Below are 6533 nucleotides of genomic sequence, written 5' to 3'. Positions count from 1 at the left end.
GACCAACACTGGTCATAATTAGCTCTAATCAGCAGGTACACAGCAACTTCAAAAGTGTTAAATGTTTTGGTGTTAATAGTCTTCTTGCAAAAGTAGAGTTAATTTTACTCTAAGCAGAGTCACATTCTTTTAATGTAACTCTGAGGTGTAAAATGATAGTAGTTAAAATCGAGTGTTAAAAATGAGTGTTTCTCTGTCAAATCTTGAGGTGTTACAATGGAAACATTAACTCTTGACCTCTTAACTCTGAACTCCTACAGGGGCTATGACACCAACAGAGTACATTCACAGACTCCGCCCCCAGCACGGCTCCAATCGAAGCTGAAGTGAAGCCGTTTCAGAACATTTTGCTCTACATATTTGAGTTGTTTGCCATGCTTGGTAAGTCATTTTTTCAAAGATTGTTTCAATTATTATCATGAGCTTTTACTTCTGTGGCTCTTTGGAGTTGAGACAAAGCTGTGTGAAAGGCATTAGCCATGTTGCTCGCTGATAGCATAATATTCTGTTTTAGCTAGCTGAAAGGTAGTGATGGCCAAATGAAGCTTTCCGAAGCACTGAAGCTTGTATTGAAAAACGGTTCATTACTCGAAGCTTTTCAACACAGTCCTCTCCGGTGACATCTGGTGGCGAATATTTTGAAGAGCAGCTTGAATCTGCAAAATAAAACGGACTGCTCAATTATCACTGCTCACTCAAGAGTGGAGTCCTCTCCGATATTGGGCCACCGTTCCGTTGCTTTGAACATGTAATTGGTTTTGTTTTCTCGATTGGGGGGCTGAAAAAATGTAATGCGTATTTGCGTAATACATTTTGATCAATAAACTTTCCCTATTTAAACATGCACTATGGTGTGGCCTTTCTTTGCTCATAACTCCTTGATGTTGGTAAATACAATAAGTGAGCAATATATATAATATACATATGAGAATGCACAGCACATTATGCAGTATGCTCCTGCTGTGAAGTCCTGCCTCCATCTACTTGTCGTTTAATCACTGGACAGCTGGACAGGTTCATACAAAATATTAGATGAGGCCAATTGTCCTATACATATTTTTGACCTAGGGGTGGGATTGATTGTGAACTGGAAAGGGAAAATGCTTAGGAAGCTGAGTACGGCTGCATCGTCACTGATTTGTAGAATCATTTTGATTCGATACAGGATCCGATTCAATTTGATTGGAATCTGGAAAGTTTTGCCTCAGTCAGAAATATTACAAGTCTGATCATTTAACAGTATATATCCATAATTTCGTATCTATTAAAAGAAAGCTGACACATGTGAGACTTAATTAGAGATGTAAACAGAGAGTTATGAAACCTGCAGCTGCAGAAGCCAGCGAAGAAAAAAGAGGCAAACACAGCGCGGACCCGACGACGCACCAAAATCTGACTCTGACGCGTCGGGTCCGCGCTCTGTGTTCACGTTTGTATGCAGAATCCGTAAACCTGCTCCCAGTTACTGTTTTAGCTGCATGGTGTTTGACGACATGTTGTGAGGTTTAACCTGAGATGCTGGCGTTTCAGGCATAATAACGTTAATTTACAAATCGACACGGGATTGTAATGAATCAATATCACTTTATTCAATTTAGCATGGATTGTAATCAGAAAAGCGATAATCAAAACCCACCCCTAATCAAGAACTTGCAAAGTAAAAACATGATCAATGTAAGGTAGCCCTTTTGTTATTTACAGTTAACAAGAGGATTAGTGTTACTGTGCGCTGGCTGAGTCTGTTTCTTTTCTTAGAAATAGTTTCTCCTGCCCTGGAGAAAATCCACTTGCATGGAACAGAAGAGGCTGTGGAGTGCAGGAACTACACTGCAAGTTGGTAGATATGCAGGTATTCCTGGGTCCTGCAGACTAAAAACAATAAACAAAATGATTTTCTAAACTGTAGCAATGTAATGTACGTATAGTGTCAAATACATTTTTGTAGTCTTCATTAGCTTTAATTCACATGGAAGTGTTGCTAAAGTCATATGCTGTAATGATATTTACATTATGAAAACATGATTTTGGACATTTCAAGTTTTTCACTTCGGCAGATAAAATGAATTGAGCAAAATCAACTCAAAATATTCCCACACGCCAGAACGTCCTCTCTTCCTCGCTGGCTCCATATCTGTCAGTGGAATGATCACCTCGTCGCTATCTGTCACCATCAACACACTCCACGAATCCCGTGGATGATTCACTTCCTTATATCCGTTTGAATCAGGTACCGAAGCAGTTACGTGCGTAATGAAGCTTCGGACGTCACTGGTCACGTGACTTTTGCCAAACGAAGCAAGCCTCGACGCAGTGCTTCTGAACCAGTGTGTTGTTTTTTTCGACACACGCTCCGGAGCGTCAGCTTCAAGCGGGCCATCACTACTGAAAGGTATTGTTTGCGGCAAATACCACAGCCTTGAAAAAAGCTTGCATGTGAATTTTCAGTCAAACTTTTGGTCAAATACACCTAAAACAATGTCTAGAATGTGAAATGTTGGTATAATGGTGCTGCTTGAAGCCTGAAAACGATCGCCCATAAAAAAAAACAAAAAGCGAGCAAACAGCAGTAGCTGACGTCCTGACTGGATTCTACGTTAGCATAGATCCCTCCAGAGTTTTGTGCACACGGTTTAGGTAAAAATGAAAAAGGTTGAGGTTTTACATTTAGTTCAGTATTACCTGTTGCCTGTGTCTTTGTCTTTTGGGAAAATACTTTACACAAGTAATGGCTCAAAGAGGATTCCTTTTTTTTACTGTGCTGCAATTGTTTACTGGATTATTTGTGCCATTAATTAGTGTCAACTAATTTTTATTCAATCTCCACACAGGATATGCTTGTGAAGATGGAATATGGGGGAGAGCAGAAGTGCGTTGAAGTTCCACAAAGGGATGAATGAAGGACATGCATATTGTATTGAAGAAATAAGTGATGAGATGCTGTTATTTGCATTTACCAGCTCAGACCTTTTGATAAACAAAATTCTAATGAAAGTGAGAACATGTATACTGTTACATCTTTCAGAAAATGTTTTGAAATTGTGGTGCACAGTTCAGAATAAATGTTTTTCAAAAACCATTGCATCTTTTTAGTAAATGTTTATTTCCAAAAGAAATTTCTAGAAGGTCAGAACAGTAAAATTCCTGCTTTTTAGAATGAATTAGAAGATAACTCTTACGTAGTTAAACTAAAATACTATTTGAGAGTTAATATATAAACTCTTAACACCAAGTGTTAAATTATCAACTCCAGACAGATTTGGTGTTTAACACTAAATCAGAGTTAACGTACCAACTCTCCAAAAAGAGTTAAATTAACACTCTCTGGTGTGGACCCATATAGACACTTTAATAGTGTTGAAGTCAAATCTGACAGTGTTAATTTGGACATGCTGGATTTGCTGTGTATTTGTGTCTGTGTGATGCTAGCCAGCATTAGCTGATGTCGTGGATAACTCAAAAGAAAGAAAAAAGACATGTTGAGGCTCAAAAGGCAGATGTGGAGCTTGAGTCCAAAACAAACTGCTGACATCACTTTGGCTTTGTTTGACAAACACATCAGGTGAGGAGAATCTGGAAGTGAGCAGAAACCCGAACCTGATTGAATGGGATTCAGAGAGACGGGCAGATGGAACGAGACAGACGGACGTCGCTGGATAAAAACATCAGAAAATGAGTAAGCGTCAAACGGAGCGAGATGCACGGAGCGAACGGCCAACCTTTACAGGTATAATTAGAGTCCATTGATTGCAGAGCACTCGAGCGCTCTCCCAAATGGCTCAGGCCACAATCCATCTATTATTCTGATTCATATGCTGATATATTACAGAGAGAGCAACAGCAGCTTCCTCATATTTCCTGTTTGCGCTTGCCGTGCACCATAATTTACATCTTGATTCCTTGGTTGAGAGAAAGGACTCACACACACACACACACATATACGGTTACATAAAGGGGTCACATGGGGTACAAATGTTTCACGCAGCAGCTCTGCATTTTAACACGAGCACGCTCAGTTTGACTCGTCCAGTTGATGCGGTCTGATTATTGGTGATAAATACGGTAAAGATTGTTCCAATCCAGATCTTCTTTGTAATGCTGCAACTGCAGAGCAGTGTGTAATTAGCATATTTCAAGAGTGAAGCATGAAAAAAATCAAAGTTCTTATTTACTGAAATTACATGAGTGGGCTGAAGGAAAAGGCACGTGAGAGTTTGAGTCCAGGTGATAATTAATGTGACATATGGTGGCAGCTTGCAGCCCACTCTGTGTTTGAGATAATGGGCTTTTAGAGCAGAGAAATATTTTCATTTTGCACCATTTCTATCTTCAGGTCATCGCAGCAGGATGCTTCTGAGGACCGTCTGCTGATGTGGAAGATCGCACATTATTGGCTTTCTTTAACCCCGAGGACACGTTTTGCTAACGGCAGCTTTCCGTCTATCAGATCTAAACCACATGAGATCAGAATGTAAGTAAGTATGTATGTATTCACTCCCACACACATCTTCCAGCATTTACAGTATCTGTGGGAGTGAAGTCATAGTTAAACATGAAGCTCACAGTCAGTTTGCCGTCACTTTCAAAGTTCAGCTCGTCAGTCATACACAACGACAAGTTGTAATTGTAATATCATAAGTACACGAGACATCCACATGAAACTCTCCGTTTAAGCTCAGCCAGAAACAAAAGCCTGTATAAACGAAAGGGAACCCAGATGTTGAGAACAACGCAGCCTCAACCTCTGGAAGCAAAACTAAACACACTGAACATGGAACCCGAGACTGTCAAAATAAAACAGGAAACAGGCCTAAGACACAGAGGGTGAGAGAGACATGCAGGTGAACGTAAACACCAAAGACACGGCAGACTGACGAGGGCGACACATAAATTTATTTTTTTTATTTTTTTATTAGTCCTTTATTTATCCAGGTAAAAAATCTCATTGAGATTAAAAATCTCATTTCCAAGAGAGACCTGGCATAAACTCAGGGAATAAATCATAACGAAGGCAAACCACAAAACTCATATATCAGAATATAATACTAGACCAGTTCAGCATTCAGCCAATCACTGAGCTTGATAAACAGTTTCCAGGTGAGTTTATGGTGTCAGTCACTGCTTCCAGGTCTAACTGAATAAAAAATGCATTTTATTTTGGAGATGATGAAGAAGTGGGCGGGGCATGCTATGTGGGTCTGCAGGTGATTGTCCTCAAAGTATCAGGCAGAGTAACATCATCAAAAGCTTCAAATCGGGACTCAAGTAATTTTGGGTAATGGGCAACATCACGGTGGTGATGTCCATCTTTTATATACAGCCTGTGTAACAGACTCTATTTGAATCTCGTGTCAGTTCGTTCTGGACTTCTTTGACCAAACTGGTGACAAAAGGCTAAATCTTTTCTTTTCCACCAAATGTGAGAAAACTAGAAAACCAGAACACATTTTTACTACGTTTTAGCAACAACTGGATCCAGCTGATCCAGCTCAGCCGTGTTGTAGACTAATAATGGAGCAGCTGAGAGGCCAGAAAGTTCCAGTGGGACTCGGATGCCTCAAGCTAAGCCATTAATCTTCCATTTGTATTCATGTTAGTCTGAGCTAATCAATACAGGGTATCCCCTCCTGCTTCCACTACACAATGTGCACTTCTTGAGTGATTCCTCAGGGGACGGAGAGGCACTGCTGCTGCTGCGAGGACACTGAGAAAACTCCACCTCAGACAAAGTTAATCAACACAAGACATCTTCTTCTTCCTCCTTAACTGACTGCATACACTCGATGTTTTCAGCCTTCATCTTTGTCGACGTGAAGATGACGACCAGGCACAGAGTGTGGAGCTCAGAGTGTTTGCACGTCAAGTAATCCTCCCACAGTTCAGATAAGAGGGGAGAAGGTTCCAGAGGGTTTTCTGAAAGATTTACATGTGCAATACTAATCCACACTCCATTCATTTGTATTCATGCTGGTCCAAGCTAATCAACATGGGGTCCCTCTTTATCCTCTGCTGTTCTCACCCTAATTTGTTTTCTTCCCTTCATTCAGCGACCTCAGTAAGTCGATGGGAAGCAGTCTCTCTCTCTCACTTTCCCTTTGTTTCTCGCTCTCGCTCACCTTTTTGCTCTTAATTCCCTTCTTTATCTCCTCCCTCGCTTCACTAAAATGATATGTCATGGTTCAGACCGACAGAAAGATGGACAAATTAGATTAGAAGGAGAGGCTGGGAGGAGCCTGACAGGAGAGGCGTAAACCCAATCTGTGTGTGTGTGTGTGTGTGTGTGTGTGTGTGTGTGTGTGTGTGTGTGTGTGTGTGTGTGTGTGTGGTGTAAGCGGATTCGTCAGCCTTAACACAAAAGGCTGAGGTCCATTAATCTGCTCTGAGGCTGTGATGGGAGCTGTGCCGGCTCTGTGTTTACCTCTCATCTCACGCACACACAGTCACACAGTCGTAGCGTGTCTGCAGCATCGAAATGCCCGAGTGCTGCAGGCGTGTCCGTCATTATTTAACGAGGAGGTCCACGACGATCAGAACCA

The 6533-nt window shown here is 41.1% G+C and overlaps 1 long non-coding RNA gene across 1 annotated transcript; it reads left to right on the top strand.

The window, feature by feature from the left end:
• Positions 1-244: 244 nt before the first annotated feature.
• LOC143418770 (uncharacterized) lies at positions 245-3076 on the top strand. Its single transcript, XR_013098787.1, has 2 exons — positions 245-381; positions 2829-3076. It is a non-coding gene; the product is annotated as an uncharacterized LOC143418770 (long non-coding RNA).
• Positions 3077-6533: the final 3457 nt, after the last annotated feature.

This window comes from Maylandia zebra, linkage group LG5, assembly GCF_041146795.1.
Source record: "Maylandia zebra isolate NMK-2024a linkage group LG5, Mzebra_GT3a, whole genome shotgun sequence".
NCBI classification, from domain to species: domain Eukaryota; kingdom Metazoa; phylum Chordata; class Actinopteri; order Cichliformes; family Cichlidae; genus Maylandia; species Maylandia zebra.
This window is presented reverse-complemented; position numbering and strand designations above follow the sequence as displayed.